A 24,137-nucleotide genomic window follows, 5' to 3' on the forward strand; every position below is an offset into this window, starting at 1 on the left:
GTATCAGATGGAGACTTAGGGGGCTTTGGAGCAGGATTTCTCTGCCTTTTGTCTTTTATCATTAGGAGTCAGGGATGGAGGCGACAACAGAGCCATGTCTGAATGCAGAGTAAACAAAGCTGTGTGTGGGTTTGATGACATGTTTCTTTTGTCCATAATCTATTCATCCTCTGAGTGCTCCAGGGTTATGCATTTAATTTGGTGTGCAATTGGCAGCTTGAGGAGCACTTCAGCATCCAGCTCTCCTAAAAATAACTGAAAAGCAAGTGGGCTTCTTTGTTTTTCGTTCAGGCTAAAGGAAAGAGAGGTGGACCAAGGAGACAAATGTATTCTGCAAGCCAGGAACACAGCAAATACAAGGAGAGGAAGAGTAGGCTGGTGGTTAGAGCGCCAGCCCAGGATTTAGAAGCTTTGGGGCTGAATCTCTCATTTTGCTTCTGTCTTTCTGTGTCATCCCAGCGGTAATAACACTACTTCTGCACAGGGGTGTTGCAAGAGTCAATATATTAAAGATTGGGAGGCATTAAGGTAGTGTGGGAAGGCTCCTGCAGAGCAGGACAGTGTGCACTTGCAAATCTCAGTGGCTCAGAGGGGTGATGAAAACAACCTCGACTTGATTATATTTAATATCTCATTATTTCAGAGTCAGTTGGAAGCTTCTGAGCTGACCTTGGCAGGGAGAGAGACTTGCCTTGTCAGGTCTATGGCAGACTTCACTCCTTCTGTGCCGTTGGGTCCCGTCTCTGCCTTGCATTAGAAGCAGGACCCATAGGAGTATCGCCAGCCCAAGGTGGATCCCATACCCTTGGTGCTGGCAGTGTGGGCTCTCTCTTGCACTGTTGACTGAATAATCATAGAATCACGGAATGGTTTGGAAGGGACCTTAAAGCTCATCCAGTTCCAACCCCTTGCCATGGGTGGGGGGGACACCTTCCACTACAGCAGGTTGCTTCAAGGAAGGCATTTGGGATGCACAGCTTTCTTCTGCCTAAGATCTCATCTTAATCTCCCCTGTTTCAGTTTGAACCCGTCACCCGTTGTCCTATCACTACAGTCCCTCATGATAAGTCCCTCTCCAGCATCCTCGTACCCCCCTCAGAGACTGGAATGTAATGTAGGGCTTTGTGTTCGTTTGGATGCTCAGCGCCCATTGAAACCTGGCTCACATGGCTCACAGTGCTAGTGGCACCCACCATCATCTCAAAGTGCTGTGCAGCGTGTGGCTGCAGAGCTGTGGACCCGGTGCTGCAGCAAATTGTGCCTTGATGTGTGCTCCCAGCTCTGCTCTCTGTCTGTATCTACCAGCAGCACCGTGCAGAAGCAGTTTTTGAAGCCTTTGCAGCCGTGTTTTGGCAGCTGATAATGGGGATGAACTTTTTGTTTCATAGCCTACAGAAGTTTGGAGCTGAAAAACCTTGGGAGCCCAGGGCCTGAACCCCCAGGAAGATGAAAATTCCCGACTCCTACTTTACAAAGTGTGTCTGGCAAGACAGGTTCATTAACAAATTAATAGAATAATCAGCAGGGCTTTGTGTGTGTTTTACAGATAAAGAACTGGTAACAGCATTCTTTGGCTCTTTAATGGGCTGATAAGAGGCAAGTATCTGCTCCATGGCGGGGCTAATCACAGAGATAACAGAGGTTAAATCAACTGCGGGGGTCTGGTGAGGGCAATCGCAGAGGGAGCTGGATGGAGGAGGGAGAGCAGGGGTTTAAACATGATGAAAGGGAACAGGCAGGAAGGGGAGGGAAGGGAAAGGAGAGAAACAAGCATCAGCTCCATGAGTATTTTTAGGAGGATTGTGCAAAGCCCACAAGTTCCAAAGTGGATGCTTAGGCTCTAGGGAGTTCCATCTGCTCTCAGGTGGTTTGGACACAGAACAAAGTGATTGTCAGCAGCTTCCCTCTCTGGTAAGGACAGCAGGGATGTGTTCCTGACAGGTCTGGAAGGGAAGAAGCAGGCTGGGCTGCAGTCCCTCTCCAGCATCCAAAGATGTCCCTCTCCGGCAACTCCAAGTGCAAGTTCGATCCTTGGCCTTGCCTCAGGAAAGCAGAGGGGGAGAGGAGTCAGGATTCAACTCTTGTTTTGCTCTTGAAGCCTCTTCCATGGAGGTTTTGGGGTGCATCTGGTAATCAGGGACCTTTGCTTGTGCATCGTGGTCGCGGTGAAGGGTTTGTCCTCGCGTCACCTCCAGTGGTTTGCTCTTGGAAGAGGAAAGAGGCTGTTGGGGCTGTGATGGGAAGCACTTGCCTCTGTCTTTCCCAGAAGGGCTATTAATTTATACAGTATTTGCTTTGTTAAAGAAAGGACATTGTCAGGCAGCTTTCAAGTGATGTGTGAAAGTGACTCTAATAAGATATTCCAGGGAAGCCTGCAGGCAGCACCGCCTCTCCTCCAAACCTCTTCAGGTCTTCTTTGAAAGGAGCATCAGCAACCTTGATCCTCCTCCTCCACTAACAGAGGCACTCGTTGCACTCACTTGCAAACTTCTCCGGAGTGGGGAGCCGGAGGCGGAGGCGCTGGGAAGAGCGGGAGGGCCGGGAAGCCGGGATCAGCGGATAATTGCACGCGTCTGGCTGCCAAGGAATCGAAACGAGGAGGAGATGGCACGGAGGGGTGGGAGTTTGCTTTGGAGGAGCAGCTGCAGCTCAGGGCTGGTGCTTGGCTAATCAGTGCAGCGTGGAGAAGAGTGCAGATGAGACCTGGCTTTGCTGCTATCGCAGGCTTATGGGCTCGTGGTAATGGGGTATGCCCACAGAAAGGGGTCTCCCCTCTTCCAGCATCCTTTGGGTGTATGCCATCACCACCAGCTTGTCCCAGTCCCGGTGCCAGGCTCTGGCTGTCTTTGAGGGGGTTTGGTGCTCCCTGGGGGGCTCCCTGTTGGCCTTGCTGCAAGTTAACTGCTATTGCTTGTACACCACCTTGGTGGGATGGTGTGTAGGGTGGTTGGTTATCCCCTTGCGTGTCATAGAGTCATAGAATGGTTTGGAAAGGACCTTAAGATGATCTAGTTCCAATCCTCCTGCCATGGGCAGGGACACCTCTCACTAAACCATGTCACCCAAGACTCCAACCAACCTGGCCTTGGGATGGAGCATTCACAACTTCCTTGGGTACCTCACCTTTCACCCCAGAGCCTTCAGTCCCATTACAGATATTAATGAAGCTTGTAAGCAGAGGGATATGTGTGGCAAAGGGGTAAACTGAGGCATTGTGCCAAGCTCTGCTCATTCCACTCTTCTGCTGTCAATCCCAAAGGAGATCTCCAACTGCCTCAAACTGGGCAGGGTGGTTAATAAAACATCAGAGCCATTAGAATCTAATGGGTTTGGGAGATAAAAAGCCTCAGCTTCCTGGGTCCCTGAAGAGATGCTTGTACCTTGCGGGGGGGGATTAACTTGTGGAAGGGACTTTGAGGAGGTGAAGGAAACTAAGTACCAATAAAAAGCCCAAGGATGTAGGTGAGAAGCCTAATTCTGCACGGGGAGGTGGTGTGAAGGTGCCATCTGCTAGCCCAGAGCAATTTAGTTCAAGGGTAAGGAGCCTTAACTGGCAGCAACAAAAAACCTTGGTTTTTCCCCCTTTTCTTCTCTTTTCATAAGGGCTCCGGTGCTGTTGGGGGATTTAGCCAATTAGTTAAGATGTTTTCCACTGTTATTGTGCCTCCCTCAAAGGCTTCTGACGGTAAATTCTCCTCATCAAGTGGAAGATCTATTAAGTACCACTTATTGAAGTTTGCTAATTGCCAGCTAATAATAATAATGCTAATAACAATAATAATAATGCTGATTAAGAACGCTTTTAACCCCACTGTTGATTTCAAAGGGGGGTTACATGCACTGCACTGATTTCAGTTGGCATTTCTCCTGCTTTGTGGCTGAATGGGGTAAAAAGCAGGTTGGTGGCATTTGATTTTCTTGTTCTGGTGCAAAGAGCAGCTTGGTTTCAGGCCCGTCTACAAAAGCCTAAGTTCAGGAGCAAGAGATTTAAGAAGGAATGGAGAAGTGCAGGAGGAGAAGGCAACATGGAGAAGCATTTCATTAATTCCCTTGACAAGTGTAATTTAATTTTAATTATTTATGATTCCTCATAGCCCGCTAGTAAACGTTGTGGAGTATATTCTGTAAAACTAATGAAGTCTTAGTAATAGGACACCTTACTTAAGCCCTGCACGGAGTAGTGGGAAGATGTAGCTTGTCTCTTGCTTTGTGGTTGCTCCATCTCGGTGATGCTGTGGGCAATTATCCTTCATAGATCCCACCCAGGCTGGAATGCTGCTGTTCCAAATGTGCTCATTGTGTGGGAAGTGGATCTCGAAGCTTTTCATGTGGGTTTGCTGTACAACTTTGTGCTTTTTGAGCTGCAGTGATGGGACAGAGAGACCCTTTGTGGGCAGTTAGAGCATCCCCATGAAGTTATAATGAAGTTGTTTATCCCCCCTATGTTATTCCATTTGGATTTCTGCTGCTAATTCCCAAGAGGGTAAGGAAACATGGAGCAAAGAAGGAAGGCTGCTTGCTTTGGAATTCCTCAAAAGGGAAGAAAAAGCTTGTTCCTCCACAGCGTCATGGCTGGGGTTTGGGATGGGTGAAGGATGCTGGTATTCCTGAGCACTGGAGTTTTGGTGGACGGATCCTCGGGGTGGGCATGCCCAGAACAGCACGGGGGGGGGGGGTTGAATGGCAACCTAAATTTGAATGTTAAAAAGCTTTTGTTCATTATTGGTGGCATATCCTCCCCCTCCCCATTTGTCACTTGGAGCGGAGCTGTCACTCTTTTAATATCAAACAAATAATAAGCTCCTTCTAAAGTGATTTTTCTGACAAGGAGCTCAATATATTAAACTTTATCTATATTTTAATAGCCAATTTCACACCAAACTGCCTTCTTAATAATGTATTTACCACCTGGGGATATTATTCCAACCCATCTGGAAAGAATTGGAAATTAACTGTCCCTAAACTGAGTCTGTGTGTGCTTTAGATGCAGCGGAGATAACAGCGGTGTCATTCCTAGGGGAACTGGGGGAGGAAGCTCATCATGCACTGAGCAAAATGTCAGCAGCAAAGGCAATAGCTGGCGGGGAAATGAGTGCTCTCCTCTCCGCAACCGAGAGCCCAGCCCACCTCAGGAGTATTCAGCTGCTTGGGAAGCAGCTGACAGCACCTCAAGGGCTTCTTCTGCGCCTGTAAGAGCGGAGGGTTTGGGTTTCCAAGGATGCGGCATGGATACAGGGCTGAGGGGAATGCCAGCATCATCATAGCATAGAATCATGGAATGGTTTAGTAAGGAAGGGACCTTAAAGCTCATCCAGTTCCATGGGCAGGGCCACCTTCCACTAGACCAGGTTGCTCTAAGCGCCATCCAATCTGGCCTCGAACACTGCCATGTATGGGGCAGCCGCAGCTTCTCTGGGTATTCCAGTGCCTCACCACCTTCCCAGGGAAGAACTTCTCCCTAAGAAAGACACCCAAAAGAGGGGGAAAAGTTGTGTGTTGCTAACGGGAATGAATCCAGTTAGGCAGCACTTTCATCTTGCTCCAGTTTGGAATGCTCCCCACCAGGTCGTTCTGATCCCATCTGAGCCCACGCTGTCTGATGCAGCCCAGGCAGACTGCAGCATCTGCTCTTCATGTGTACCTGCAAGTGTGTGTTTGGAAAACATCATTTTGTTCAGTCTTAAGTTATATATCTACGTGGTTACTGTTGCTATTTGTTTACCTCCTGCAGTTTCAAGGGGTCGAGCAGCTCGTTGGTGCTCTGTTGTACGTGATGGTTCCAAACCTACGCCTCTGATGTCCCCTCCAGACAGAAATCCACGCGAGAGAAAATACATCTTGTGGCTCCTTTGTCCTCTAAATAGGAGAGTGATAAGGTGCTTAGTCCACAGAGCAGTGTCATCCTAACCACAGCTTGCCAGGCTGGGTTTAAATCACATTTTGACTGTATTTCTTATCACATAGGAGCCTACCAAGGTCTATCTAGGTGACATTACTCATTCCTGGCTGTGCAGAGCATCCTTTGCCTCTGTTTCATGGCAGTGAAGACACAACAGGGATGGCACTGCCTGGGACATCAAGTCCCAGCAAAAGCCCCTTCCTGAGCCTCCTGGGTGCATTTGACAGGGAAAAACATCCCCATGGCACAGTGGGACAGCACAGACCTCCCTTGCACTGCTCTTCTTGGCAGGAAAATCCCAAAGGATGGGAAGTTTGAGAGTTTCCCTTGAACATGACACCGTTTGGGGGTTTGGTTGTATTATTTCTGCATGTCGAGATGAAGCCTTGCAATGTTTCCTTTGGGGTTTCAAATAATTAAGGGCAGCTACTACTTCAAGTCGACTAAAACATCCTACTTTAGAGATAAAAGTGCCTCGTGTTTGTTGTTGTAATGAGTAGTTTGACATTGAGATGAAAAGCTGCTGCTGTTTGTGTTGTAAAACCCGGGTTTGACGCTGTTCTTGAACAATATCAAACTGTTTCCTTCCATTTGGAACAAGATACACTTTGATCTAACACCCCCCCCCCCAAGATGTTTCAATCAGAATGGAGAAGCAGCAGCCCTAATGATCTGAAAATAGGATCAGATTGTAAAGTGTTTCCATCATGATGTTATGTCACTTAATAACACGCTCGGAGCGGTGCTGGGTGATGCTCGGCATCGCGTTTAGCATGGTGAAATGTGGGAGAAATCATTCCAAAGCATCTAAAATGCGGAAATACAAAAGTGAAATTGCAAAGTGAGCCCTTGAAGTCCTTAAAAATCTCATTTCTGGCATTTTGGGGTGTTGCTGAGCTCAAGGGAAGAAAGGATGCGGGTGCTTTTGTGTTGTTTCAGTCTGAAACAGAACTGAAAGCAAAGTGTTAAGAAGTTGGAAGCTCCTTGTGAAATGGACCTTAGAATCATAGAAACAATTCTATGAGAGAATTCTCTAAATCCACCTATTTTAACCATGATCCCAACATGAGGGGAAGTGCTGGGAAGGAGGAGTGGGACCCTCTGGACTGTGTCTGTGCATTTGGGCTGAGTTGTGTTTGGAGAGGGGTGGATTTGCACATCTTTGCTCTCAAGGAACAAGGGATGGGACGAGAGGAAACGGCCTCAAGCTGCACCAGGGCAGGTTTAGATGGAGCTGAGGAACAATTCCTGCCCCAGAGGGTGCTCAGGCATTGGAACAGGCTGCCCAGGGCAGGGCTGCAGTCACCGTCCCTGCAAGTGTTCACACACCGTGGAGACGAGGCCTCAGTGCCATGGGTTGCTGGTGGCCTTTGGCAGTGTTGGGGAATGGTTGGACTGGATGAGCTTAAAGCTCTTTTCCAACCTGGTTGATTCTGTGACCCCTGTGTTAAACTGGCACTTTGGGTACCTTTGCTCTTGTGTTGCTTTGGCATTTTCCCATTGGGGATGCCAGGAAATGAGAGGGATGGAGGCAACAAGGTTTGGGGTTGCATCCTGCAGGCTCCAGAGGGCTTGCTGCTGTGGTCCTTCTGGATTTCTTAGTGGTGCTACCTATCTGGGAGCAGGGAGGGGGTGATGGCCATCTCTGCAGTGCCCAAACCATCAGCTAAGCACACAGACTCTGTGTGACAGCCAGGTCAATGAGGAGAGGTGCAGAAAGGCTGCTTTAATCCTGCAAGGGGAGGATATGAGTGCTGACAGTTACCTGGGGACCCTGAGATACCACATTCCCTAACTTAATCAGACAGATAACGGGAGCAGCTAGAGCTGAGGCAGGAGCAGGAACTGCTGAACAATAGGAGCAGCCCCCCCCGGGCCCCCGTGCTGAGCTGGAGATAATCAACTCTCTCCAAATCTGTCACCGTGCGATAAGTGATGAATTAGAATCAATTATATGTTTAAAATAATAGACCTCCCCATGGTGTTACTCTCCACAACAGTGACAGCATCAGCCTGGCCGGTGATGGCAGCTGTGCTGGCATTGGCACCAGCAGGGCTGGGACACCTCGTGTGCCACCAGGGAGCTCAATGTGGTCTTTTCCAAAGCAACCCATTCCATAGCAGCCTTCCAATATCTGAAGGGGGCTACAAGGATGCTGGAGAGGGACCCTTCATCAGGGACTGTAGCGACAGATCAAGGGATGATGGGTTCAAATTGAAACAGGGGAAGTTCAGGTTGGAGATAAGGAAGAAGTTCTTTACTGTGAGGGTGCTGAGGCGCTGGCACAGGGTGCCCAGAGAAGCTGTGGCTGCCCCATCCCTGGCAGTGCTCAAGGCCAGGTTGGACACGGGGGCTTGGAGCAAGCTGCTCCAGTGGAAGGGGTCCGTGCCTATGGCAGGGGGTTGGAACTGGTTGATCTTAAGGTCCTTTCCAATTCAATCCATTCCATGATCTATGATTCTATTTGTAGCTTATAGGGATTTACCATTTTTGTTGCATTATTGGCCGCTTCACACGCTTGGCCTCGCTGCTGCTCTCTGTGTGGAGCAGCTATTTCTGAGCTGCTGAGTGCTGCTCTGCTAAATAACACCATTTTGAGTGCGTTTTTCCTCTCCCTCAAATGCCAGGAGGACACCTGAAGGTGTGAAAATGCAAGATTAACCTCGTGAATCATCCATCAAATGGTGCACAGTTGGTTTGCTAGTGCTGGGCTGGCAGGAGAGGGGAAAAGCATCCAGACTTGAGTGGCCTGGTGCTGGTTGGCAAATGCTCTTGTAGGGTGGTGGGAAGAGCGTGTCTGTCCATCCCAGTACTTAATTTGGGTTGAAAAAAGAGATGTGGAGCTTGGATAAAGAGGAATGGCTTTAACCTGCCAGAGGGGAGACTGAGATGAGCTCTTAGGCAGAAGCTCTTCCCTGTGAGGGTGCTGAGGCGCTGGCACAGGGTGCCCAGAGAAGCTGTGGCTGCCCCATCCCTGGCAGTGTTCAAGGCCAGGTTGGACACAGGGGCTTGGAGCAAGCTGCTCCAGTGGAAGGTGTCCGTGCCCGTGGAACTGGATGGGCTTTAAGGTTCCTTCCAACCCAAATGACAATCTGTGATATCTGGTCTTTTGGCCATGCTGCTTGCAAAGGGTCTTAGGAAGAAAACTGGGGCCTGGGAGAACATCTCCCCTGGAGGCTGTGGCTGTACTTAAGAGCTGCTCTGGCCATTTTGACGAGGATCAGGCTGATGTGCTTGCTTTTCTGCCAGAAGCTACAGTGCTGTAGCTTGACATGGTCTTGATGCAAAGGGTTTTGAGACCCCTGGATTCAGCCTGCGTCCTTCCCAGGCACATTTCCATACCCGGCCATGTAACTTTGCTCGGGTGTTCTCAGATGGTTGTCATAGGATCAACTATCCAAGGACAATGACTCCACCACTGCCCTGGGCAGCCTGCTCCAATGCCCATCACCCTTTCCATTAAGGAGTTGTTCCTAATCTCCATCCTAAACCTCCCTTGGTGCAGGTTGAGGCTGTTTCCTCTTGTCCTGTCACTTGTTCCTTGAGAGCAGGGACCAGTCCCCTCCTGCCTCCATTCTCCTGTCAGGCAGTTGTAGGGAGCGATAAGGTCTAATTGAACTGGAAGTTCCCCAGCTCCCTGCAATGCCAGGGGGGGAAATATTCCCTGTCCATCCCAAATTGGATTGGAAACCTGTTCCTAGCCTGCCTTGCCTTATTACTGTGTGAAATAGCACAAGTTGCAGCCATAAAGCCCCTGGAATCATGTGCTGAACAGGGGCGTTGGGACCAGTTCTAATGGATTGAAGCAAGCGGCTCACCAGCCACAGGGGTGCCCTGGGAATTCCCTTTTGAATCTTATTTACATTCAGCCCTAACAATAGCTCCCAAGCTCGGCTATAAATAATTTCTAGGCAAGAGTTGTCTAATTAAACGTACAACAGCAAAGAAAGTACTTTTAACCACAAGGCTGGTGCCCTAATGAACGTAATCACTGCATCGGGACAGCTTAGGAAACAGAACTTGACATCTCCCGGCGGAGGCAGAGAGATGGAGGGGAACCATACTTGGGGAGAATTCCCTATCAATATTTAATTGCGTGGCGTGTAACGCGCCGTCGTGTTTTGAAACATCAAATGGAAGCCCCACAGAAACTGGAGAACCTTTAAAGCAGATTTGAGGAGGGGGAGCCTCTGCTTTTACAGCTGTCTGGGGAGGGACCAACATCGAAGTGCCCCTGTGGGCATGCAAATGGTTCTGTTGTTGGGAAAACAGCCTGAATTTGCAGCCTTCCCTCACCCACCACAGTCTTCTTCCGCTCCTTGGGCCTCAGTTGTGTTGTCTCTAAGGGGAGAATACAAGAATTCCCCCAGCCCTCATAGAGGCCCATCACAATGGGTTTTGAGACTCACGTTATCCATAACCAGCCCTGTGCCACAGTGCTGTACAGCTAAAACAAGCAGGAGCTGGTGGGATTTGGTGATGGGCAGAAGCGGTGTGCTGCAAATAGGTAGATCCAGCTGGAGCTTGGGATAGCAGAGAGGATATTGGGCAGAGCCTGATGCTGACCTGGGAGGTTTAGAGACGTAGAATCATGGAATACCATGCTGGAAGGGACCTCAGCGATTATCTGATCCAGCTTTTCTTGGCGAAGATAGATGTCCCAGCACCTTGTCCAGCCAAATCTTCAAGTGTCCAGTGTTGAGGGTGGAGGTTATTGTCCATGTAGCTTAGGGGTGATGGAAAAGCATCTATGGCTGGTTCCCATTGGCTTTATAATGGACTCAATGCCTATGTCTAGGGGTGAAACACAGCAGTGCAGCCTATGCATGCTGCTGTTCACCCTGCCTAGAATTTGGGCTTCTCAAAAGACTCGGGCACAGAATGATGGGGCCAACAAACGCCACCTGCATTTGGAGCAGAGGTGCAGATTGATGCCAGTAGGTCCATAGTGTTTTCCTTCAGGATTTGGGAATAACACAGCCCTGAAAAGCATATCCCTTGGTTTGTGGTGGTGGTCCTGGCAAGAGATGCTGTTGCAGCTCCGTCTGCCAGCCCTTGGTGAATGCTGGCTTCATCCCTAGAGAGTATCTCAGCTCTGCTGCGATTAATCTAATCGGCCACTGGATGTCAATGTTGCCTCATCCAATTCCAAGTGGGAAAGGCCTGCGTCTTCAGAAAGGGGAAGAAAACGCTATTGTCAGGTTGGATGTTGTTTTCTTCTGCGGAGTCGGCTATTGAGCACAGCTGAACGAAGGTACTGGGAAGGAAACAGTCTTTGCCCTTGTTTTGCTCAGCCAGGGTGGGATTTGAACCAGTCTAAACCCTGATTTAAGACAAAAAGCCTCAGCAGAAGGAAAAGCTGGATGCAAAAGCGTATCCCATCCTTTGAGGCACAGCTCCATGCGAGTTGTTGGTGGTTAGCATCGGGTTTTTACATGGTGTTCAGGAGGATGGTGATGGTGCAAGGGAGGTTTGAGGATGTCTAGTGAGAAAATCCAGCTCTACAAGGGGAGGTTTCTCAGCAGCATGTCAAAGCAGAGCTGGATTTAAGCATTGCAGCTTGGTCTCCTCTCCGTTATCCATCTCCTCATCCCAGGGAAGCACAGCAGCAGCTGCATCCTGCCAAGATTCATGAGCAATAACGCCTCTCCTCCACCTCCTCCCTTCCTTGGAGAAGTCATTTAAATCCAGGCCCTGGTTGGGATGCAGGTGCAGCAGCTGACTTCTCCAGGCTATTTGCACGCCCAGATGGGACATCTTGAGGGGGAACTTGGGAAGCATTGAATTTTGATGTAGGTCTAAAGGTATGGCCCCAATGGGATGAGCAAGGATGGGGAGAGGTGCATCTTGGTCCTCTATGTGCTCTGATATAGACCTTCCCACCAAGAATATCTGAGGTTGGAGAAGCTGCTCATGCCCTTTGCTTGGGCAGCACATCCCTGGCAGTGAGACGTGAGGGCTGGTGAAGGCTCCTTGCCCTCACTGGCACCTCTGCAGCAGTTAAAGGCAGGACGTTGCTCCCCTGAGCTGTCATCTTGCTCCTAAAAAGGGAGGAAAATGGATTTGTGGTTTCCATCCCTTTGGAATTGCCTCCCTCCCCATCCCCCCTTCACCCCCCTGGGTTCATTTGAGCGCGTTAATAGCTCAAATTTAATGATAAGTCTAAGGGAATTCATTTATAAGATAAATAAGATGTTATTAGTACATTAGTGGCAAAAAATGCACAAGGACACTGCTAATCTAAGGTGAAAATGCCTTCCTGCGTGAAATTTAATTAGCAGATTGTGTTCTATTAGTGACTTTTATGGGGAGTTCATGAAAATGAATACAAATATGATGCACGCAGCCTCTCGAGTGCAGTGAGAGCCTGGCTAATAGAGCCTCCCTCTCCCTGCCACACTGCTGCTAGCATGGAAAACACCAATGTGTGTTCTACCCCCTTGCCACAAGAGGACTTTCTGGAGGCAGGGTAGCCTGGGGCCACCTTGATGGGGCAGCCACAGCTTCTCTGGGCCCCCTGTGCCAGCGCCTCAGCACCCTCACAGGGAAGAGCTTCTGCCTAAGAGCTCATCTCAGTCTCCCCTCTGGCAGGTTAAAGCCATTCCCCTTGGCCTGGCCCTACAGGCCCTTGCCCAAAGCCCCTCTCCAGGTTTCCTGTAGGCCCCCATAAGGCATTGGAAGGCTGCTCTGAGGTCTCCCCTGAGCTTTATCTTCTCCATGCTGAAGCCTGTCCCATAAGTTGAGTGAAATGGAATGGGGCAATCGGAAACATCCCATCTTTTCCCTCTGCCTGCACAAACAAGCTTGTTGGAGCAGTGTCTCTGTGACAAGAGCAGTGATCTCCTTCATGCTTTGAATTCTCTCCCCAGCCAGATGTCCTGTAACACTCAAGACTGGTAGCAGAGGATGCCAGGTCCTGCAAAGGGTCCACCACAGAGCTTCAGCCTCACGCTGCCGTGTGCTGCTGTTCGTGCAGGGCTGTTGGCGTGCGGTAGCTGCGGGGGAATGGATCCCATCCAAGAACATCATACATCTTTTAAGGACTTGTGTTCCCTTAGCAAGCCTGAGGGTGTTGTGCAGCTGCTAGTGCCAGGTTGTGCTGGAATCAGGCTGTAGACATGTCACTTTTGGTGTCCCTTTTCCTTCTGGCTCACCTTGCAGAGCCGGTGCGGCGTGGACTCCCATGATGGATGATGGGTTGGACTTAGAGAATCCCAGACTGGTTTGGGTGCAAAGAGACCTTAAGGCGTATCCAGTTCCAACCCTCTGCCATGGGTAGGGACACCTTCCACTAGAGCAGGTTGCTTCAAGCCCCATCCAACGAGGCCTTGAGCATTGCCAGGGATAGAGCATTCACCACTTCTTTGGGCGGCCTGTTCCAGTGTCTCACCATCCTCACAGGGAAGAGCTGAGTCGTCCTTGGTTTTGTGCTTGGGGTGGTCCCAGAGCTGGAAAACATTCCTGTGCTGGATACTGTTTTGAGACCTTATAGATGACTTAGGAAGGGAAAACATCTTGGCATTAGCAACAAAAAGAGAACGAAATGAAAGGGATTTCTGTTCTCAGTCTTCCCTGGGAAGACTTTTCGTACCTTTGGGAGTCCATCCAGTGCATTTCAGCCCATCCAAACCTTCTGGTCCCAGCCACTGTGTGAGGCTAAAGGAGGTATCCCTTAGTGATGCTGCTAGCCAAAATCCAGGTGAGATTCAAACTGGTGGTGGACACCATGCAGCAGGTGATGTGATGCACATGCGATCTTTGAAGGTGATAGTGAGGGTGTTTGGCCACCAGAGGAGCAGAGAGAGGCTTTGTGCCCTGGGAAATAGCCTAAGAGCACTCACCTTCCCCATGGAAGACCTGTCCCATCCCTTGTATTGACGCAGAATGAACCTGATGAGGCTTTTGAGGCTGGGGGGAGAGTCCATCGGTTACTGTTGCTGACGTAGGAGGCATCTGGTGATGGTTTGAAGGATGCTCCCCTCCCATCTGCGGGTGTAGGATCCAGCTTTTGCTGCTTTTCTTGCCGAGCAGAGGCAGAGCAGCGAAGCAAATGCATGAGGAGTCATTACTCATGCAGATGATCCTCACAATTCAATAGAGGTAATTAGGAGAATGATGGAGGAAATTAGCACTTTCAGTGGCTTTATTAATATTAATAAAATGATTCCACGGTTAAAAATAATAACAATAATAATATTAATAAAACAAACAGCAAACTGCACAAGAGCTCTGCCCAGCTACTGAGGCTGCTCAGGCAGTGCTCAACCAGTAGCTTGAAGCATCCTTCAGGGACAGGTTGCCCTCTCTAAACACACTGTTGTAGAAGGCAGGATGGGTTGGGGCCTATTTGAGGGTGATTCCTTGTTCATCTTCCACATTAGGGAGAAGAGCCGAAGCTCAGCCCATCCTTAAGGCATTAGGAATTGAGTGGCTTGTCTTTAATGTGCCAGTGGTCTTGACAATAGGGTGTTCTGATGCCTCTTGTCTTCTTGCATCTTCACCTGCTTGTCTCTAGTGGTCCTGGCAGGAGAAACTTTCCCATGTCTCCACTTGCTATAGGTTTGGTGTAATGTGGTTCCTGCTTCTTCCATGCAGACCCATTCCCAGGTCATGCTCCCAGCTCTCTTTCCCATTCCCTCTTGTATTGATGGCAGTAGAGGGCTGTGGAGCACTGCCACCAAAGAGCCTTGGGATAGCTCTTGAGCTCCCTGTGCCAGTGACACACCAGATATGCGGGAGTATTTGGAGGAGGTTATTTACAGGGGGTGAGGAGCTGATCACATTAAAGGCAGCATTATTAATGAAAAGAGATGACAAATGTATTTAGACATGTAAAGATTTAATTAGGCTTTTTATTATTAAAACATTGCTGAAAGTGCTTATTGAAGCCCTCTGCTTTCTTCTGAGATCAAGGATTCTTGCATCCTAAGAGGAGGATTTGGTGTAAGGAAGGGAATAACTGGTACTAAGTGGATTTGCAGAAGGCAATAAGACTTTGGCTTTGGATCTTGGACACAGGATTCAGGCTGGCTGTACCCATGGGGATACCTGCCTACACTTGACTCTTTTGGGGAGGCATTTTTGCAGTCATTGGAGCACTTTGCTTGCTATGAGGGACATCTGGAGAGGTGCAGTGTTGGGCTGGGGACTGTGCTTTATGTGGAGGATGGCAGCAGAAGAGACCTTGGAAGGGCTGTTGGACTCGTGGCTCCTTCTCCATCTATGCATATGTCTAAAAACCTTCCTGATGGAGCAAAGAGAAGATGCTCAGAGACCCACTGAGGTCTAAGCTGTGTGCCTGGGGCACTGGAGAGCAGCTCTGTTTGTTGTCACTCCATGGGGAGCTGTGACTATGCCAGGAACAGCTCTCTCCTGCCTGTCCTGATTGCGCTGGTGCTCCTGAGTTAGAGATGCCTGTCTGGTGGGTGGTGCCAATTCCCAGAGCTTTCTCCATCCATCTTTATTTAAATGGGAAAAGATCAGAGCAGCTGAACCCATTGCTTTAATGATAGATTCCATTATATCAGACTGTAATTGCAAAAAATCAGTTGCTGTGATTAAAACCTCACAGATATGGTGGCTTTCTGCTGGTGCTTTACGTGGGGTAGAATCACAGAATCCCAGACTGATTTGGGTTGGAAAGGACCTTAAAGCTCATCCTGTCCCAACCCTCTGCCACAGGCAGTGATACCTTCCACTAGAGCAGCTTGCTCCAAGCCCCATCCACTTGGCTTTGAACACTGCCAGGGATGGGGCAGCCACAGCTTCTCTGGGCACCCTGTGCCAGGGCCCCAGCACCCTCACAGGGAAGAGCTTCTGCCTTGTAGCCAAACTGAACTCCTCCTGTATCAGTGTGAACCCATCACCCCTTGTCCTATCACTACAGTCCCTGATGCAGAGCCCCTCTCCAGCATCCCTATAGCCCTCTTCAGACACTGGAAGCTGCTCTGAGGTCTCCACTCAGCTTCTCCAGGCTGAACAGCCCCAGTGTTCTCAGCCTGTCTCTGTATGGAGCTGCTCCATCTCCTGAGCATCCTCATGGCCTCCTCTGGACTTGCTCCAACAGCTCCACGTCCTTAAGCTGAGGACACCAGAACTGCACGCAGTGCTGCAAGTGGGGTCTCATGAGAGCAGAGGGGCTGCATCACCTCCATTGACCTGCTGCTCACACTGCTGGGGATGCAGCCTAGCACACAGGGGGTTTCTGCCTGCAAGCACACACTGATGCAGGTCACGTTCAGTTTCGTATGGACCAGAACCCCTAAGTCCTTCTCCAAGCATCTCCAAAGACCTCCATCCTCTACTCCTTATTGCTGGGGATCCTCATGGAACCCAGTGCTTCGTCTCCAGTGAGCTGCCCCTGCAGCTCTGGAATTGGGAGCCAGATGGGTTTCCCTCTCCATCCATGGAACCATGCCCAGGGCCATATATCCTGCACTGAGGTGACAGAACCAGCAAGGGGTGGGGGGGAAGTATTTCCATTCCTGAGGAATTTGCAAGGCTGGCAGTTTGGAGGGAGGAGGGAGGGGGGAAGCAACCCTATCTCCCAAATTGTAAATTAAGCAGCTCTGGTCAGGAACTGTCACGGCAGCAGAAGAAATATGGAACCTCTGGGGTCGTGTATGCAGAGTAATTTTTTCTGACTGTAACTCTACTTAAAAGCAAAGATAGGATGAAAACGCTGAGAGCATTTTAAATGGACTCAGCAGAGATCGGATTCAGCTTCAGGGGAGCCTGTCTTGGGTGTTGGCTTACTCTAAACTCCCTGACACCAGAGGTTCGTGTGTGGCTGAGAGATAAATCACTTAAAATAGTCTGTTTTCAGTGGTTTTAGTCGGTTGTGGTGGGTTGCAATGCAAGAGGGTGGTAGTGTTGAGGTGACGCATTGCTGCTTGCTCCCCACCTTGATTCAGGGTGCAGATAGGCTCCGAATGGGTCAGGTTTCTGAGTGATGGAGACCCCAGTGAGGTGAAGCTGACTTGGCAAGGTCTGTGTGTGCATCAGGCTCCCTGGAGAGCACAAAGCAGCCATGAGAGAGATGATGGGATAAGGCTCATTTTAAGGAACTATAAGAGGAAAAGGGATGAGAACTTCATAAAACATAACCCAACGTGAACTTCCCTCGGGAGTGAATCAAGCTCCGGTCTTGGTTCTGCTCCTTGGTCTTTGCCTTTGGCTTAGAAGAAGTGAACAAGGTGCCTGGCTTTTCCCTTGTGCTGTGCAAAGCAAGCCTGTTTGAAACTCTGCTTTAAGCCCTTTGAAACAAGCCAGGACCCTGAAGCTGTCAATCTGTGGTGTGTTGTATTCTAGGACATGCTGGGTACAGGGAGTTTAGGGGGAGGGAAGCAGGAAAGATGCATCATCACCTCTCCTGGGCATGCAAGAATAGGGAAGGGCTGTATTTTCCTCCCCAGTCTGTGTCAAGGCAGAGGCAGGATCTTGGGTTCACTGGGGTGATGGACAGAGTGAAGAGTGCGTTACTCCTCGATGCATCTCTTGCGAGGTTTGTGGAGCTATTTTGGACATTGCAAGGCCTGAGGAAGGGAGAAGGAAAGGTTTGGAGTTCATGCCCGTCTCTGCGTGAGATGCTCTCTGTGGTGGTGCTCCTGCCTCCCTTGGCCATCCTCGCCACAAAAAGCAGGATGTCTGGACCAGGCACATCATGCTGGGCAGCAAATGAGAAGCCAAAGCTGTGTGGAGACCTCAGAACAGCCTCCAGTATCTGAAGGGGGCTACAAGGATGCTGGAGAGGGACCTGCATCAAGGACTGGTTGGTCCTTTCCAACCCAGATTAGTCTGGGACTCTATGATTCCATAAAATGTAATTCCCTTGGGTGGGAATTCCCTTGGAGTGACAGCCAGGCCAAGCTGTGCTCCATCATGATGTGGTTCATGGAGAAAGACGGGACAGCCGGCCCCATGGGCCCATCCTTCTGCTGTGGCATCAGGCATCCCGTTTCAGGGGAGGTTTCTAAGTGCCTGGCTTGCAGCCACAATAGGTAGATCCTCCTTTTAGGAGCATGGGAATGCCCCAAATCATTGTCCCGTAAGATATTAATAAAGGTGGGTTTGGTGGCTGGGAAGTGGCGAGTGCATTCGTGTATGCTCCCAGGAAATGCAGCATCTAGATATTCAGGATAATGGTGTGACAGGAGGAAATTGGGATGGGGAGAAGAGTGACAGCCACCCCAGCTTTGCCCTCTCTTCCCTCCATCTTCCTCCCTGCATCCCCTGGATTTCAGTGGTGCCAGATTTTCATCCCGTGTGTTGGAAACAATATCTTGGAGCCATTCATTTCCCATTTAATTGGCTATTGGGGAGAAAATAACCAAGGGAAGTCATGCAGGGGAAGTTCTCTTCCGTGCTTTTTTTGGCAACAGAGTCACAACAGCCTTAAATTTATTTATTTAATTGCATTATTAAAAGCATAAATAAAAATAAATCCAGGAGAGCAGGCGGATCTCTCCTTTGCAGCTCTAAAATAGAACTATAAATGCCACGGAGCACTGGGGGAATGATTTATTAGCCTGTTATTGTGAGTGACTGGGATGCTTTCGATGGAGTCCTTGCTAATTTTTAACAGCTGCATTAAATCACAGCTGCTATCAAGCTGTTATAATATAATCACCCAATGGCCTGCAACCCAGGGTCAGTGCTGGAGCCCTTCGTTTGCTTCCCATCTCAGCCCTCCGAGGGGAGGGCAAATAAATAGGACTCCTTGTAGCGGCCTCATTTTATCATCCAGGAGTTGATAATAAATAAAACCTCTATAAAACTTTTCCTAAAAGGAGGTTGGATCAGAATTTGCAACGAGGAGAAAACCTTGTTTTGTGCTTAGATATGGTCAGGACTCCTGGGCCCTATTTCTAGGGCTGAAAGGGAGCTTGTCGTTGCTGATTTATTGGGAAGATGGAGGAATTTGGCTGCAGATGGGGCTGGAAGGAGGGGAGAAGGACCTGAAGCAGGTAGGAACGTCTGTCTTGGCTCCTTTGCCTTCGTTGTTTCAGACGAGTCACTTAAATTTCCCTACAGCTCGCCTGCTTTCCCCTCCTTTGACAAATAACGTGTGTGTTTATGTGGCTGGGCTCCGGAGGGGGTTAATACTTGGCCTGGAAATCTCTTTAGAAGTGCCAATTTGTAGCAACAGAGAAAACAACAATGAATAAGAGAGCCTGGGAGGTCCAGAAGTGAGCAAGCGGCTGCTTATCAGGCCGGTGGCTTGCGGAGCCAGCCGCAATAGCAGGGATGGGTTTAAAGGGTGAAGGAGATAGGAGGGATGGAGGGAGGGGGGGGAAACCTCAAGTAAATAAAACCAAAGCAGTTAGGAAGAAAATGCCACCCATCTACAAGGCTCCTATTTCTCTTGATGGGTTTGCTTAATGTTTGAGCAGCTGCTTAACATGACAATAGAGTCGTGAGGAGATGCAGGATGGGTGAGGAAAGGATGGAGCTTTCCTGCTCATCCCGCTCACTGGGGCTCTGACTCTGATGAATATCCCTGCACAAGGGGATGCTGTGTCTTGAACCCAGCCTGGGAAGTGTTTTGGAACGCTGCTGTTGCAGTGGTTTGTCCTTGTTGGAATTGGAGGGGGGTAAAAGGGGCTTTGCCCTGAATACAGCCAAAGGAACCTCAGGGCTACTGGCTGGTGAAAGAACCAGCTCCTGGTGGCTGCTCCAAAGCCATGTGCCCCTTGGGAATGGTGCACACAGGGATGCTTTGGAGGGACCTTTGGCTTCCAGGGTTGCTTGAGGCAGATCTCTTATTCCTCCAAAGGAATTTGGCTTCCTTTGTCTTTTCCTACCTCGTTATTCTCTCTGCAGAACGGGATAACAAGCTCTTGCAGCTTGCAGGCTGTTTCCTTGCTGCGGTATCGGAGGTTGTCGGGTTGTCAGCAACCTGGAGATAGCAGGGATTGCTGACAGCAGGCAGAACTGTGTACAGAAACCTTGCTCAGCCTTTGAAACCACAGGCAAACCTCCCCCAAGGTTACCCTTCTCGTAAAACGTGCTTAGTTTTGTTTGCTGCAAACCTAGATTTTAATCCCAGAATCCATTCTCTTTGAAGAGAATTGGGTTGGAGTCACAAGTAAATGGCTCAGACCAGGCTGACTGGAAAAGATGAATTAGAACTGACCTAGGAAGATGGAGATGTTCCCATCCCCACCTCGGCTTTGCCACTTGCATATTTATCTCTTTGTGCCCAATACCCCTGAGAATAAATCAGCAGTGAGATGTGCATGGAGCAGATCCGCTGGTTCAGATAGTGAGGTCCCTGTGCTGGCATTTACCCACAGCTCAAATCAAACTCCCAGTGAACTTATCCAAAGCCCGCAGGAGCCAAGATCCTTCCTTCACCCAATGTTCCCCCTCCCTTTCAGCCCTTAGAAACAAGTATTTCAAAGGAGGAAAAAACATCATCTGCAGTGGGCACGGTGAGGAAAGACTGCAAACACTGAGAATTCTGATTTCCCCTGGGATTTGCAGCCTGGGAAGTTCAGACAAGCAACGAGTAAGTGTTTTAGACCTTTATCTGCTTAACGCAACAGCCCAAGCTACCCACTGCAGGGGTGAGAGGAGGTAAAGAGACCCTGCTCTGCTGCCATCTCTCCTGCCTCTTCCAGCAGGCAGCACAGGCAGGAGATGGCTGCTCCTGGAAGCCAGCTTGTCCCATCAGTGAGATGTTCCAAAGGCTCATGTGTGTTGGCCTGTTGCCTCGGGAAGGAGAGCGGGTGAGAAATGAGTGTGTCAAGGCAGAGGCAGGATTCTGGGCTTCCTGGTGGTAGACAGGCTGTGCTGCTCCATGGTGAGAGCCATGGGGCTGCTAGGGACCATCCTGGGAGGAGAGGACCATATTGGAGGGTTACGTGGTGGGCAGGTTGAGCGCTGTGCAGTGCTTCAGCTCTCTACAGCACAAGCTGTTGCTTGCAAGGGAATCCAGGTTTTCAGTCGATGGAATTAGGCGTATTTTCCTCTTGCTTTCCCTCTTTAGCTTTACATCTTGTTGTCTTGGCCACTCTGCTGATACAGAGGCAGAGCTGAGGGTGGGGTTGGGCTGCAAGCCCTGTAGCTCTACAGTTAGACATGCCTGCATGGCATGGGGATAGGTTTGATGCTCAGCCCAGAGCTGGGGAACACTGGTCCTTCTATCCCCCAGCATGGGAGAAGTTGTTATCCCAACCAGCTCTGTGATGAGTGGCTCTTGTGTCACCCAGGGGTGCAAAATAGCAACACCCACTGAGCAGAACAGGTAGATACGGTTTTCCTTCCTGTCACCTTCTGAATGGGTGCTGGGGATACTGCTTCAAAGCCTCCCAGGACAGCCAAGAACGTGGTTTCCTTCTTCCAGCATCTCGTGGAGGTGGCACAAGTGGGTTCTGATCGTTTCCACGTCTCTGTATTTTGTAAATAAGCCCAGAGGCTACACGGTGTCTTCATGTTTGGAAATAGCATCAACAGGGCTCTGCGCTATCTATTTATTTGTTCTTTTATTAGTTCGGTTAAGAGCTCGCAAAACACTTTGCAAGCGGCGATGAAATGAGCCTTGTAATGTTGGCAGGAGAGGGAAGAAATGTTCCTGCTCCGCTTGGCAGTGCCTATGCTTGCTATAGGGATGTGGTGGGCTTTCTGAGGTGGCATTTGGGGGAAATGGGGCCGTTGTGTTGCCCCATGCTTGGTCACACTGATGGGAGTGTGCAGCGAGCTGGAAACAGCAGCAGCTTGTCTGCCCCTGCTACTCGTAACCTACAGTGCTTCTAAATAGGACTTTGGGCCATAAGGGGATGGAACTGAGGCTTCAGAGCAAGAAGGGGCATTTTGCAACCTCAGACCTGCTCTTGTCTTGGGGGAAACATGGGCTCTGTCACCCTCGAGCTGCAGCATGCCGTGTTCCCATTCACCTGAGCATCCCCGCTATAGAAACCCCATATCCTTTGGGCTGGTATTGAAGCACGAGGCTTTTAATCTCTGTAATCCCCCATCCTGCACTTTCTTTCTCTTCTCTACTCGTAGAACAGTTTGGGTTGGAAAGGGCCTGAAGATCATCCAGTTCCAGCCCCTCCAATTCCCTCCTTTTTGCCCCATTCTGGTTTTTCCCCTCTGTTTCCCAGTGATGTGGGAAATGCGGGCTTGCTGGAAGCATCTCTTCGGCAGATGCCTGCAAGGACTATCAATGCAGTGGGGTTTTGTTGTGCTGTTTCGATGGAGCAGCCTGAACTTTGGTGTGTTTTGATATGGAAATGTTTTGGCACTGAAGCAAAATGTCACATGTCTGTGATGCCCCCCCCCAGCCTCTTCCCTCGAAAGTTGGGTTTGAAGGGAAAGACCGCAGGGGAGCTGAACACATGCCCAAAAGCACGAAATACCAACAGGAATGGCAACAACAACAAAAAAATCTTGGCATCGCAAATGAAATCTTCACATTTTGCTTGCCTTAGAATAAAAAGAAAAAAAAAAATCCTGGACCGTTGTCAGAAATCCTGCTGGAAAATGAAATCATGGGATCATGGAATGGTTTGGGTTGGAAAGGACCTTAAAGCTCATCCAGCTCCAAACCCTTGCCATGGATAGGGACACCTTCCATTAAACCAAGTTTCTTCAAGCCCCGTCCATCCTGGCCTTGGGGATGCATACACCTCTGCTTCAGCTGGGGTTGCATGATCCTAGAAGGATTTTATGGAAGATGGGAGCTTTTATCCATGCATTTAGGTTGCGAGGACGGTGTTGGAGGGGTGTTCATTGCTAAATCAGCCCCACAGTTGGGCGTTAGGGAAGAGAATGGGTCTTGAGTTTGCATTTTCTGCCTAGGAGAGCTCACGACCACGATCAGGTTGAGGAATAAGCTGTGTTTTTTTGGTCACAATTACCTCAGTGTGTTTTTCTGTTTGCTAAATTCCTGCGATAAAATGCATTAAATGTAACAGCAGAGAAAATAAAAGTTCCCTTTGTACAGAGAGCCTGATTGAGTGTGAAGATAAACCGAGATAAAACAACTGGGAAAATTAAGTGGGAGAAATAAATCCTGCTGGAGAGAGGCAGGGGGATGGAGGGGGAGAGCTGTGTGTGTGCCATTGCCTGGGCAGCGGTCAGTGCAGCTCTGAATAGCATTCCCAAAGCTTTGATCTGAGGAATGGGGGGATGCTTTGCTGCACCCCAGTTCCAACATACTGGAGGATGCTGAGCTTGTGGCTGTTCAGCCTGGGGTAGAGAAGTTGTGTGGAGACCTCAGAGCAGCTTCCAGTGTCTGAAGGGGGCTATAGGGATGCTGGAAAGGGACTCTGCATCAGGGACTGTAGTGATAGGACAAGGGGTGATGGGTTCAAACTGAAACAGGGGAAGTTCAGGTTGGAGATAAGGCAGAAGCTCTTCCCTGTGAGGGTGCTGAGGCGCTGGCACAGGGTGCCCAGAGAAGCTGCGGCTGCCCCATCCCTGGCAGTGTTCAAGGCCAGGTTGGACACAGGGGCTTGGAGCAAGCTGCTCTAGTGGAAGGTGTCCCTGCCCGTGGCAGGGGTTGGAATTGGATGAGCTTTAAGGTCTCTTCAACACAAACCATTCCATGATTCTATGGTTCCCTGCTGTGCCGGGGTGTGCGTGCACAGGGTAAAGAAATGGAGACTGTTTGGCAGCAACTGGGGAAAGGAAGAAGCAGGGCTGTGGGGGAAGAGGTGTCTGGAGGCAGTGCCAAATACGCTGGGGAAAAATTAGCAGCTGCAAGTGTGCAAGAGAAAAGGTGGAGAAGAGAAGGGATGGGGACAGATGGAGAGAAAGAGGAGGTGGAAAGGAGGAGGAGGTGGGAGAAAAGGGAGGAGGGGATAGTAGTGCAGAAAGATATTAGTTAAAAATCTCATAGCCCCGAGCCCAGATGCCATCTGCACGTAGCAGGATACCAACAAGATACAGCGCTCTCTATTCACCATGGAGTTGTTATGTGTATCTTGGCCAGATAGTGTAGCCGGGATGTTCAGGAATAGAGATTTCACGTGCCCCAGGAGAGGGATGCCTTGAAAGACCCCGGTTTTTGGGAAGCACCAGCAGCTCTCTGCAGACAGGGACTGGGAAGGAGCTTTGAAACAACTTCTTTGGGCTTTCCAGAGGGAGATCTGGGAACTTCCACCAGTGCTGGAGGGTGAAGGATTAGCTCTTTGATTAAACAAGGCCAGGTCCTCCAAGGACTGCTTTCCCCTCCAGCTCTGCTGGGTTTTTGCTTCGATGGGTTGCTTCAGTTGTGAGTGGCTCAAAGTT

The 24,137-nt window shown here is 49.7% G+C and overlaps 1 protein-coding gene across 4 annotated transcripts in view; it reads left to right on the forward strand.

The window, feature by feature from the left end:
* Positions 1-24,137, forward strand: part of OPCML (opioid binding protein/cell adhesion molecule like) — a 330,385-nt gene that overhangs the window by 207,298 nt on the left and 98,950 nt on the right. The window contains exon 1 of one of the 4 annotated variants that reach the window (XM_057433186.1): positions 18,573-18,865. The exons of the other annotated variants lie outside the window; for them this stretch is intronic. The gene's annotated coding sequence lies outside the window, so the exon portion shown is untranslated. Of the gene's footprint in view, positions 1-18,572; positions 18,866-24,137 lie in introns of those variants that run through there. 4 annotated transcript variants of the gene reach the window in all.

This window comes from Pezoporus wallicus, unplaced genomic scaffold (genome assembly GCF_028554395.1).
Source record: "Pezoporus wallicus isolate ANWC-B61680 ecotype Strahan unplaced genomic scaffold, APGP_CSIRO_Pwel_v1 contig_9719, whole genome shotgun sequence".
Classification (NCBI taxonomy): domain Eukaryota; kingdom Metazoa; phylum Chordata; class Aves; order Psittaciformes; family Psittacidae; genus Pezoporus; species Pezoporus wallicus.